The 14,144-nt window shown below is 30.2% G+C and overlaps 1 pseudogene; it reads right to left on the reverse strand.

The window, feature by feature from the left end:
• Nucleotides 1-4,042: 4,042 nt before the first annotated feature.
• Nucleotides 4,043-6,968, reverse strand: LOC120131897 (annotated as a pseudogene).
• Nucleotides 6,969-14,144: the final 7,176 nt, after the last annotated feature.

Consider the following 14,144-nt stretch of genomic DNA (forward strand, 5'->3'; position numbering starts at 1 on the left):
GAACAAAACAAAACGACAAGTTTATATACTTTTTGTAGTGAATAGAGAATCTAAAATTTATATTCTTTTACATTTTTTTTGTCTATTCAAACAATGTATTTGATGAAAGCTGAACGATGAGTTGAGCTGGTAGTTCTTTTTGATACATTTGAAATAGGCTTAAATATAAAAAAAGGCGCCCAACATATGTCTTAGTTTTATTTTGGTGTCTAATATTTTTTTTGTTCCAGTTTGGTACCTAACATTTTATTCTGTAACTCAGTATGGGTCAGATCTTGATGGACCGTTAAATTTAGTAGTTAAATGCGACCTGAAATTTTTTAATATTAAAAAATACAATTAAAATAAAAAAAGTTAAATATAATTTTGGTCGTTAAGGAATTGGATAAAACGTGAAATTCATATATTAATTTGAGCTAACAAATCAAACTTAAAATATTTATTGAATAAAAAAAAGTTAGATATCAAATTATATCTTATAATTAAACTTAAATATTTATTGAATAAAAAAGTCAGATATCAAATAATATCTTATAATTAAATTTAAATATTTAATTAATTTAGAAATAAATATCAAAAGAATTTTATACAATACATATATTATCTAAAACCCTTCCCAGTCTATAAATTAAAATATAATAAACTTTTAAACATATTTAATTTTACATCTTTACATATTATATAAAATAATAATATCAATATATATATATACTTAATTTATTAAAAGTACTTTTAATTGTTTTGTATAATTTTTCTCTTTTAACGTGATCAAATCGCATTAGCCAAGTGCAATTGTGGCGGACCAAATAATGTTGTCCATGATCAATGGATTTGGCATCCTTTATTGTTATATTTCCTGAAATGATGAATAATACTTTAAAAAAGAAGCACGGATAAACATGGGTTCCACTACCCTGTCGTTTGGAAATATCTAAGGAAATATAATTTAATATACAATTAAAAAAAATGAACTATCAAAAATATTAATAGTTTTTATATTTTCTATAAATGTTAATTAAAATATTATTTTTTTATTAAAAATATTAATATTGAGTGTTACTTAAAATATTATTTTTACAGGAAATTAGGTAATAAAATTAACATTTTCGATAAAAATAATAATTTATATAACGCTTTACCGGAAATACCAAAAAAATAAAAAATAAAGTTGATGATACTTTATTAGTTTATTATAATTTTTTTCATTTTTAATTTTATTAAAGAGCACAAATCAAGTTATTATAATAATTAAAAGAATAGTTTTTATTTTTTGAATTTTTAAGTTCGAACATCATAGAGATTGCAGGATATTTAAGTTTTTATTATAAAATAATTGAAAATATTTAGAATAGATATTATTACTTGTAAATACTATATATATGAGAGAATGAGGTTTGAATTTAATATTCAGTTTAAAAAAAGAAATTACATAAAATTTTAAAAAAAATGTTTCACTTTGGATGAGTCTACAATCAATGTTACACATAGATATGTACCAGTATGAATTTATATATAATCATTAAATTATAGTGAAATGATCTTTTTAATCATTTAACTTTTAAAAAATTTATAATAAGTACTAAATTTTAGATTTCGTTAAAAATACTAACACTTAAATATCATTAAAGGATAATGTGGCATACTAAATTAACAAAAAATATATATATCTTTTTCTCTCTATTTGACTAAAATTTTGTTTTCGACATTTTTTTAATATTTTTTAAGTAATAATTAAAAAATAATTAAAAACATTTTTCAAATATATGGGTTTTTAAAATTTATTTTTAAAATTATATTTAAAACTATTAGAAAAAAGTAAATAATTAAATCACATTACGTAATAAAAAAATTGATTTCATTTCTTGATAAATGAAATATTTAGATCTCAAAAGTTGTAAATTATAAATTTTACAAATATCATCACAATTAAATTAAAAAATATTATAAAATAATTTTGTAAATTAAAAAATCATAAAGTTATATTCTTTTAAAAAATAATTTCATAATTTTTAAATAAATTATGAATTTATATATAATTATTTTAAATTATTACTCAAAAATATTGAAAATTATTAAAATAAAATTTTATTTATAATAGAGGGTCTAATGAGATAGTTTTTTTTATTAATTTAATATGTTACGTCACTCTTTTAAAGGTAGTTAAAGTATTGTATCTATTTTATAATAAAATTTGAAATTTAATATTTATTATATATCTTTTAAAAGTTTAATGTTTCAAAAAATTATTATAGCGTAGTTTAATGAAATTTTAAAAAATTTAGTATACAAAATCAATGATCTATTTACATTACGTAATTAGATATTTGTTGACTCATCCCATGAAGTTGGGTGGCTATCTAAAAAAAATCTATTCTGACCAATCAGTCCAAGTGTAGATAAGGTATTTCCCATACAAGTTGTGACAATGACTATCAATATGTCTATGTTCGCTCGTGAATCCATCCAACACTATACCAAATGCAATAATGCATAACCTTATCTCGTTAAAAAAATAATAATATATTTCTATTCAAATAATAACAATAATATAGAACGATGCATTAATTGATAACCTAAGGAATTAAAGTTTAATTAAAGTTTTCATTTATTGTGTTTCATCCACATAGCATTCCCTCGCATACTATATATAATCCACTTATACTAACGTATGTATGACATTATACAAATTAAATTTTATCACTATATTGCTTCCTGTGAAAAAAAAAATTAAAATAAAACAAGAGTTCTCACTCTCCACTTTACCTAGCCGCCCCTCCCCCACCCCACCTTCACCCCGATTTCCCTCTTTTTTTTCCAGAGTGTATGTCGTTTTATATGGAATCAAAAAAATTATGTCGTTTTATATAGATTATATTAATTTTTCTTTATTTTTGTTTACTTGATGAGAATATTGATTTTGATTTTCGATCTCAGTTTTTTTTTAATTTTATTTTTAGTATTTTGATAAGAATAGTTATATCTTTCTGACACGTTTTTTTTGTCTTCATGACATGTTTTTCGTCTTTTTTTTTTTAATCTTTTGACTGCTTTTATTTTTTTTCTGAGTCAGATTTGACGACATTACAACTGATCAAGATGATACTTATTTATAATCCTTTTGATCTTCTCTGTTATGAACCCTTGTATTGAATCTGGATACATGATTTTACGTTTCGTAGATAGTTTCTCACGATGATCGACTCTGATTTACGATTATTGGGGTATTTCAATAGTTTACTTCTTTTTTGTGGTTCATTTACTGATGCAATCATATTTGTTCGTATATTCTTTTCGTTTAAGTCTTTTGGTTAGATTTTTAATCTTTTCCATGTATGGTCCTTATATAATCTAAAGTGACAAGTTAAATGTTACAGGAAATTATCCAAAATATGTATTTAGTTTTATGTTATAATTTTGAATATTCCCAAAATATGTATTTAGTTTTTTGTTATAATTTTGAATATTCTTATTTTTTTTAATAAGACCAGCGGCTACCATTAAAAAAAGCTTACAGAAGGAAATTATTATGCAGGATAGTCATTTGGGTTTTTAAAGTTATAATGTATTAATAACTTAATCCTATAGAACATTTTACACGAACGAATTAAACTTTCGGTTTACTTGTAAAATGTTTTATGTTGACAAAAACATTGTATACGAACAAATATAGGATACTAAGTTTTTGTCAAAAAACTTGTAAGATAACATGTAAGATTATTTTCGTAAAATGTACTACATCAAACAAACACCTTTAATCTAAACCCAAAATAAAACATTTTTTAATAAAAAAAAATCAACAACTTTTCAATTGAAACGGGCCATAAAACGAAGCTTTAGGGCTGGAAGCTTGAAACGAGTAAAATGGACATGTCATTACAAACTGGCCCAAAGTCAATGCCATCAACGAGTTTTCATAAAAGTAGCACGATTAATAAGCAAAATTCATAACCATTCAGTTAGAGATCAAAAAGGGGTTTTGATTGACGTGCAATCTACAGGATACGGTAACCAAGCTCAACATCCGAGAAAATGGAGTTAAAAAACAGTCGAATGAAGCAAGGCATTTTCGCTTGATGATATTATTCTCTCTACTAAAAAATAAAAACTATAGTACCAGTAGTCACCTAGTACTGCTTATTCTGTATGTTCCATAAAAAGCGGATGAATTATTTTGTAGATGTTGCTCCCATTTCATGTTTCGGATGAACCACCGGGTGTTTCACCTACTGCTGGGTTTACTGATGAACCTCTTGTATGAGAGGCACTTCCACTTTCGGACACGACTTGGATCTTAACAGCTGCTCTCTCCATCTCTTTCTCGAGTTCTTCTTCCCTACGCAATGCTGTGAATTGAGTATCCAAAGATCTGGCGGCTGCTAGCCATGCAAAAACAATCACCATAAGTACCCCTCCAAGGTATGGGGTTGAATTCGCAAGTGATCCGAAGGTCAAGATCATGAACTGCTGAATCAGAGCACCCCCCGACTTCCCCAACGGATTGCAGACAACATCAATGGCGGCTTTTCCTTTCACCTAAGGACAGCATCGAGTAGGTTCCAAGTTAATGACCAGATGCACAGACGCACCAAACAAAAAAGGGGTTCAAATTGTGAGTAATGATTGCAAACCTTGGTGTCCTCGTCCAATGGAATATAGGCCATTTCTTTGCAAGGATCGAATAAACTGTACTTTGCACTCTTACTGAAAATGTTTTGCAAGGCACCTACATATACCGCTGCAAGAAGAGGAGTCATGCCGAACTTTGCAAGAGCAGGTGCAAGTGGATCGCCGAATAATATCAAGGAAAAGAAACCAACTCCAGTCAGAAGCAGGACAGTGGGTGTAATTGTGGCTGCAACTCCCCATCCGTATTTGTCAAATATAAATTGACTTAATAGCATCATGGAGAATGTCGCTATTCCAGTGCCGGTAGAGAAATCACCCATGAAGGAGGAGTATTCATTCGGGCTTGGAAACTGCAAGATGAAGAGAGAATCGTTTGTTTAAACCTGTTAAGATAAAAAATTAAAAAAAAATACGAGAAGCAAACAATTATAATTTTTTTACCTGAGCTTTGAGCTTCGACTTCCAAGTAACTTCAACGAGGTTGATGCTAATACCATATGCAACCACCAACGTGGCAAGATCCCTGATGTATCTTGAAGACACCAAGAATTTCAGGCTCTCCATCGTTCCCATTTTAGGCTTTTCCTGCAAACCAGTTGACAAGAAAAAGAAACTCGGCATCCACAATTTCACTTGGAATGCATATACAATGTAAGCATGATGAACTCTCCTATTTGCGACATCATACAGTTGCAGGTACAAATAAATTGTTTTTTACTCATAATATCTTAGTAGATTTTACCATCAATTATAGACACAAAACAAATGAACATTCAGATCCAAGTAAGCAGATCCTGGAGCCTAAGAACCTATGAAAAATAAAAATAAATAAGATAAACATGAAGAATTGCTAGCCAATTAGATTACCTTCTTCTTCTTGCTACGTGTGGGCAGAGGAACAAAATTATTCACCCACCAGTATAGGAAACAGATGGCTACCCCCATCAGCACCACAATGCTCATCATTCCCTTTAAGGAGATGGCCCAACCATCAACTCCAGGACCCAGATTTTGTCTCAAATTAGAGAAGTACTTGACAGTTCGACCAGAGAAAACGAGGGCAACATTCGCTCCAAGTCCAAACAGAGGATAGTATCTCTTTGCTTCCTCAACAGTAGTTATCTGAGCCAAAAAAATGCAGTGGTATGTAAATACAGCTTTAGATCTCAAAAGCAGATTAAGAACTCAGATACGCAACTGATGCAAAAAAAAAATAGTGAAAACAACTAACGAGAAGCTTAGAAACACAAGTAGTAGATTGCAACTAAACATGTGAAGAAAATGCCAGAACCATAATTTCTTGAATTCTGTATGAATGAGCAAATACAATGCGCAGAATCAATTAAGACATTGAAAGTTTGAACTTTTAGGAGTAACATTCAATTAGAACTTTGAAGATCATCAAACTTTTAGCATGATATCTATTTGTTAGGGGAAATCAAATAAGAATATTCCCAGCATATCAGGTCTACAAATATTTTAACTAAAGAATTACTAATTTCTGACACCAAAACCAACATGCCCAAACAATCATGCAGATGAATCACTACCAAAATTCAATCCCATGAAGATAGTATGACTCACCTGATTGGCAAACCCCCAAAATAGAACAGAAATGACCACACTACCCCAAAGTTCAGCCATGACATAGAACAAACAGAAACTCCAAATTCTCAGAATTGCAAGAGGACCAAGGAATCTTGGTCCAAGAACTGCAAGAAGCTTGTCAGCAAGTGCTTCGGGGTGGATGTAATTGCTAAGAGGATACAACAGAAACCCAAATGCACCAAAAAAGATTATGAAAGGAACAATAACGGTGTAGAAAAGAGCCTTCTTTGACAACACATTAGCCAACTTTGTGTATAACAACATGAACCCAACTGCCATAGGCAAATTAACCCATGTCTTCAAAAATGGTATAATCTCAGCACTGCTTCCTTTAGCTGTCACAACCAAGACATCCTTTGTGTCCCTAAGTATTGTGTAGTTGAAGAGGATGCAAAAGAACATTAACCCGAGTGGGATAATCTTCTTAAGAGTCACACAGGCTCAATACCCAAGAACTTTGGCTTCTCAGATTCTCCGACCAAAGGCTGACCATCATCAGCTGCAGCAGCAGCCTCAGCCTTGCAAATGAAATTCTTCCCTTTCGGGAATAAACCATTTGGCTTTGCTACAACTCTTGGAATTGTTTTATAAGACAGGGATAACCCATTAAGTCCCAAGGGTTTCGAAGCAAAAAGCCTCTGCTTTAAGCCTTGTGATGGGTTCAAAAAGCTTCTGGCTCTGGTCAGATTAGGTGGTAACGAAAGAAGCCCTCCGGCTTTTAAAACAGCTTCCATGTCCCTCTCTCCTGAGGTTTCCTTCAAAAGAATTATGAATCAAAGCCCCCGCAAAACCTTTTGCAAATATTTAGAACATAAGGAAGATAAGAGAGATAAGGTGGCTGGCTGGAGTCTGGAGAATATCGTTTTCTCGAAGTAAATTAATACTATAAAAAAAACAACCTTTTTACGCTAAATTAAACAAAATATCAAAACCGTAAGAAAAAACTAAAATTTTTAATCTAAGTTAAAGAATTTTAAGCTTAAAAACAAATTTTCATCTTTTTTTAGTTCTTCAAAGGGTCATTCAAAGGGGTGGCAGGGCGGTTAAACAGGAAGACAAAATTTTGCAAATTATAACACATGGACGCCCTGTGAACGACTCATTGATTTGTGGAGCGTAGGAGTCAGAGAAACCGTGAAAAGATGAAATTACAAAGGTTATATTACGTCATCAGTCACTAAAGTTTGGCTATGTTTTCTATATTTTCCGGTGGAGTTCCAAAATAATTACTACTTTTTAGAAAATAATGACAAATATTGAGGCCGGGGCCTTTTTACGATTTTGCCATAAAGCGAGGACGCAATTAGTTAAACCGATGGAACTTTAACTAATTCTCCAACCAAAACCTTTTTCACTGTGTTTGATATTGGCCTTCGGATGGAGCAGCTAAAGTCACATCCAAATAATAAAGTTGTACTAAATTCCTGGTTTTAATGATGAGGCCTTGGAAACCCTAGTGATGTAATATTTGTTACCTGTGGTAAAAGAACTTATATTACGATATATATTTACATGGTAATATGACAAGAAAATGAATGTCATCATCATTGTCATGTAATAGGTTATATAAAAAAAAGTTCATTTAGAATAAAATATACAAAACTAATATCAAAGTATATAAAGATAATGCTTACAAAATAAATAAGTAGAAGATATTGTGCAGGTCTGCAGGCTACCATGTTCCCTTGATCAATGCGGACTTTTATATTTAGTAAAATTATAATGACAAACTATTATAAAATAAAGACTATAATACCTAGTAAAAAGAAATATGCACATTAAATAACATTATTCCTCACTCTCCTCTTTCCTGTTACACAAAAAACAAAGATTTGCAATTTACACTAATATACTAGAGTTTTATATGCTAGAGAAGCTTATTAAAGAGAAAACATGGAAGACAATAAGTTGCATCCTTGGTTGGTGAAAATTCCAGCCAATCGGGGAATAACTTATACCTTATACCATAAAGTCAAAAATCAATTTTCATACTTATCAACATATTTCGGATTATTAGAAGGAATGGGTTGGTAAGGACCTTTTCTGATGTACACTCTTCAAATTTCATCTTGTTGATTTGGGGAAAAATCTCAAATAGAATTCCGTATTATGGGATCACGCTTAATAGTGGATGCATCAAAGGTTTCTTGTTCAACTCTTGGAGCTTTACTATAGGACGACTATCTATCATCGGAAAATTAATAGGTATCGAACTTGGATTTGGAGAGCTCTCACTAATATGAGGATAATTATTATTAAGTTTGGGCTCATTTTGATCTATCAAATTTTCAATATGAGAAGAACCATTGTTACTTTCGGAAGAACCTTTTAAAGAAAAAGAATTAATTTTTCGATTACTCATATTAAGCTTTAGATGTTCTTCACTTCTCCATTTCTTGAAAAAAAAATCATATTCCACACATTAATATCTCAACAATTATATTGTAATATTCAAATTATAAAAATATTTAATCTACATGTTTTCTCTTAACTAGTTAAACTTGCTCAATTTAAGCTTTTTTTTTGGCTAAATCTCAATTTGAACATTATAATAAAGAATAATCTAAACCTCAATTAAGCATTATAATATTATCATTGGATCATAAGTATTAATTTAGAAAAAATAATTTACCTAGTAATCATAGTCCCTAAAGTTCATACTAACCTAAAGTCAAGAATTGCTAATAAAGAATTTTCAAAATTGATTATCAATATGATGATTTTAAGTTAAGAATAGATCATAAATCTCTTATTGAACATAGAAAATAACTTATGAAGTTCTAAAATCAAAGAAATTTAATGAAACTAAGGTTTCACCATCGAACCTCCTAAAATTAGGGGTGTGCAAAAAAATTCGATCCGATCCGTTTTTCAATTTTAGGATAGTTCAGATCGGATATCCGAAATTTTTTTCGGATTATCGGATCGGTAAAAAACTATTTTCGGATTATCTTAAAACCCGAAAAAAAATTAGGGCTATTTTCTTCAAGTTTATATCCATTCAGGAATGCATTATAGCAGATGATCAAAGTGAAATTTTACAAAGGATAACAGCTCCACATCTTATACCAGGAGGGGGGAAAGACGTGAAGGTTGATTTGGATCCAACAATTGGTTCACTTGAAAAGTGTTGTGGTTGTGGTTGCTGCTGGGGATATGTGGAAGTTCTATACAAAGGCTTCAATTCAGGAACAGGTGCTGAAGAAAGATGTGGCTGTGAGGACCATCTCTTAACGTCTTGAGCATCTTCTGCATCAAACATATTCTGATCCATCCAGTTTAGGTAGTCTCCATCTTGAGACCAGTCAGCAGCAGATGAACCTGAAGAAAGATTCACAAGAGTAACATAAGCAATTGAAAGTATAAAAGTTACCAAGCACCACTGAAAAGAATAAACTCCGACAGATACAATACTCAAGTATTGAGTATTGAGGAGTTTCTAGTTAACAGTTAATATATTTTACACAAATGGCAATCTCTATGCAATTATCTTCAAAGGAAAGAACTAGGTTAAAGAAAAAAGGTAACTTGAATGAGAATAGCATCTTCCAAGTTAAAGAATAAACGCCGAAAATTTAAGAGGTTGTTGCAAAAAAAAAAAAAATCAGCTTCGGATCTGAATATTTGGATATCAGAATTTTCGGATATTCGATTTTTTCGGATATCCGATTTTTTCGGATCGGATACGAATCACTACTTTAGGTATCCAACATCGAGAGAATGAGTTTTTGATATATATTTTTAAAAATTATTTTTTAAATTATTTAATGATTTTTTTTAAATTTTTTAAATGAACATCATGTCGACATGATGAGTTCCCGTGAATATATAAAAATAATAATCCACATGAGACCCATTTAACTAAGACTATTAAAATAATATATCCAACTGAATTTGTCCCTTCAAAGTAACAAATTTCCTCTATACTGTAACTTTTGATGTAGATTGTAAAATAAAATTTGAGATACTCTATTAGACCAAATAATTTTGACGCCCTCAGGACAAAAAAACCTAATTAGGCCTTCGATTTTTTAAATCGGGATAAAAGGGTCTTTTAAGGGTGTGTTTGGTTGGGGAAATGTGAGATTCCCATGGGAATGAAATCCACATTCTCCCGTTTGGTTGGCTGGGAATGTCATTCCCGATAATCTTACATTACCAATAGTAGATTTTTTGGGTATATTACCGGGAATGTCATTACCTCCCTTTCCTTATGTATTGTTGGATTACCGGCGTTTTGGACTAACATGTCCTTAAAAAAAGTTTTCTTTCAAAAATATCCTTATTTTGTCATTGAATAATAAAAATTCTACGAAGGTTAAATTACAAATTTAGCCTTAAACTATTTTAGATTTACAAAAAAAAGTCTATAATTAAAATTTTATATGAAGTTCAGGGGTTAAAATAAAATTTTACCCTTTCATTAAACCTTTTTATATTTTTAATTTTGTAAAAAATAATATAAATTTTATTAATTTATATTTTTTTAAAGAAAAATATATAAATATTTTCCAACTTGTTAAAAAACAAATATATAATAAGGACAATTTGGTCAAATATACATTCCAATAATCTTTTATTCCTTTAACCAAACACGATAATATTACATTCCTGTTAAACCAACCAAATACAAAATACAACATTTCCAGTAATCCTATTTCCTGGTAATCTTTTATTCACAATGGTAATATTTTATTCTTAATGTTAATCTTACATTCATTGAACCAAACGCACCCTAAGGTCGATTAATATTATTTAACAAAAATTACAATTACATATTGATATAATGAAACGAGAAGCTTACATTACTCGAATAACGTTTACTATTCAAATTCAAGTTGTAAATGAAATAAATTAAATTAAAAGTATTATGTTAATAAACTTTTGGATTAATAAATCAATAAATAAAATGTTTATAACTATATAAAAAAATAATTATAATTTAAATCAAATTAAACTGAATTATAAATATCTAACTTATAACTATCTGATGACCAATTGTTTTTTCAAGCAAAAATCGTATTGGCATTTAATTTTTCTCATTACATTTATAATGTATATGTATGCATAATAGTTTGGTGTATGTAGATGCATGTGTTGTCTTGACTATGTACCTCGACCACCCCAACAAATGGAACCACCGCACTAATTAAACTTTGTTTGATTTGAAATAGTAAAGGCATGCTCTTCATTTAGAATCGTTAGATCAATGACCTTTTTTAATAGGTGAAAGAAAAAAAAGGGCAAAATATAAACTCATTAGGCTGTAGTGTACGAAACATTGGCAAATCCCAAGTATACAAATTGCATGTCGGAAGGTCGGAAATTTTGTTATATGTGAGCCAAAAAGATGACATGCATGCTATTTTTATCACGTTTAAATTGATTATAAGATAAGTTTTTTTAATCCAATTCATATACATAAAAAAATTGAAGTGATGTTATTTTATATTGTCTACATAACTGATAACCCCCATATATTTCATTTTCTTATAATCCGAGTTGAACTATTATCGATTGGAATGTTTATTAATGGCTTGTTTGATGATTTCAAATTGTCTAGAGACGTAGTCCATTATGGTGGAAGGTGAGGAAGTTAAAGAAGAAGGAGAAGTAGAGGTATTGGAGCTTACACAACTACCCTACATTAAAAGATGACTTATCCCTTTCCCTTGAAATTTACTAACATTACCCGACGAACACATCCCCCTCGTTTCAATTGAAAGAAACTTTCCATCACTTCACACCTAACTCTATTAGAATAGGACAGTCAACTAAAGGGTTTCTTCTTCTTCTTTTGCTTGGATGACTCAACTATCCATCATTATCTCGTTTCTTGATTTGAGGATATACAACTAAAGTTTCATTGGGTGTTCCGTAATCAAGCTCTATTCCATATCTTTTAGTGATGGATTTCATTGCTTTATGGTGATACCATGAACACCCTTTACTTGATTTCAACCACTCATTACTTGAGGGATTTTTCTTTTTAAATTGTTAAACTGTTATAATCAAAATAGATTTATTAGTGATGAATGTGATTAGACTGAAATTTGTGCCTCATGGACCCATTGAAATTCGGGAAATAGCTTTCAAATATTACATTTGAGTAATTTCCTATGTCCACGATTTACTCTATGGAACTTTTTAGCATGATCATTTAGCTGCCGGTAATGCTGAGATTTAATATCATTAAGAGAGTTGGGTGCTACACCCATATATATTGCATTAACAAATATGAAGATTCTAAGGTTCGATTTTAAGATTAAAACTACGATAGCATTCTTATACAAATATAAACCTGTCTATCTCCATCATATCTAGCTTGGACCCAAACAATTAAGAATATTATTAGTCTCTATTATTTTTGATTGAATGCGAAAGGTATTGCTTTATAATGTAAATTTGCTGAGGTTGTAAAATTGGATATATTATTGTCCCCATGCTGTATAAAGTCACACTTTGTTTTGTTTATTATTTTATTTAGTTTCAAACACTCCAATCCAAAATGGTAGTGTATATGTTCTCTGTGGGGCACTAGACAATATCATCAGGGATTCAGGTTTAGTGGAGGATGGTTCACTTGATATATTTATTTTTCACTTGAAATTAATTACAAAATTGTATTTCATCTGTCCTATTAAATCTGTTTATTATTGTTTTTTTAATCATATTTTTTAATTTTGACTCATGATTATTTTGATATATTATTATAAACTTTTTAATATATATTTAAATAATGTAAAATTAATTTTGAATATTTTGTAATAAAGTAGTCGTTTGTTTAATGATAAACTTTTGGCGTTGTTATTAAAGTTCTAATTATTATTTAATTTCGAGTTAAAAGTTTAAATATCATATAATCTCTGTTTTTGCCAATAAAAAAAGGAAGTTTAGGTAAGTTAGTGAACATATCTGCTCTTTGAATTAGTACTTAAACTTTTTCCTATAAAATTTTCAAATTTTTGTAGGACTTGAGTGATTAAAAGATAATGTTTCTAAATTTGCTTAAAGTGGACCTCCCCGGTTTTTGAATTAGTACAGCTCATTCTTGTAGTTCTTCTAGAAATACCAAGTTCTATATATTCACAATGAAGAACAAGAAAAGTGCAACGTCTTTTAGCTTTGGGTAACGTTCTTCACATAGTTTTTTATTTTTACATAATGCCGAAATTAACCCAAAACATTTATTAAAATGATTAGTTTGGCTTTTAGTTTGGCTTATATATATATTTGAAGTATTTTGGTATTTAACGTTTTATTGTAGGATAAAAAAGCCGAAGGTTAAAGTTGGTTTTAATGAACATGAACAAAGATTGTTATGGTGATTAGCACTTGCCGGTTTTGGAGAAAAATGTGGAGTTGGAATCGAGACAATTACTAAATCGGACTGTTAAGCTACTTCCAGGAGTTTGAGTGACGAGTGTAACTTGTACAGGGAATATAAAGCCTTGTTAGATGCCGAGGAGGGATTACTTAGACAAATGTCTAGGGTTCAATCGCTAAAGGAGGGTGATAAGAATATGGGGTTTTTCACCGTATGATTAAGATCAAGACCAGTCGTAATTCGACTAGAGTTCTCTTTAATGGAAATGGTGAGAGGCTTGAAGGTCATAAGCAGCTGGTTGATGAATTCTTATAATATTTTTGTAGTATTTTGGGCATGAAGGATAGCTTTGTTGAAGTCCCTCGAGCTAGTCTATTGCATGATCTTCTTGGGGGTGGGCTTGCTGCTGATGCCAGGGAGGAATTAAGTAAACCGTTTACTAGAGATGAAGTGAAGACTGCCATGTTCTCTTTGAGTGGGGATCGGACGCCTAGCCTTGATGGGCTATACGACTCGATTTTTCCAAAGGACTTGGGATATTGTTGGTGAAGAAGTGGTTGAGGCGGGTCTTTATTATTTTAGT

This window comes from Hibiscus syriacus, unplaced genomic scaffold (genome assembly GCF_006381635.1).
Source record: "Hibiscus syriacus cultivar Baekdansim isolate YM2019G1 unplaced genomic scaffold, ASM638163v2 tig00110556_pilon, whole genome shotgun sequence".
Lineage (NCBI taxonomy): Eukaryota > Viridiplantae > Streptophyta > Magnoliopsida > Malvales > Malvaceae > Hibiscus > Hibiscus syriacus.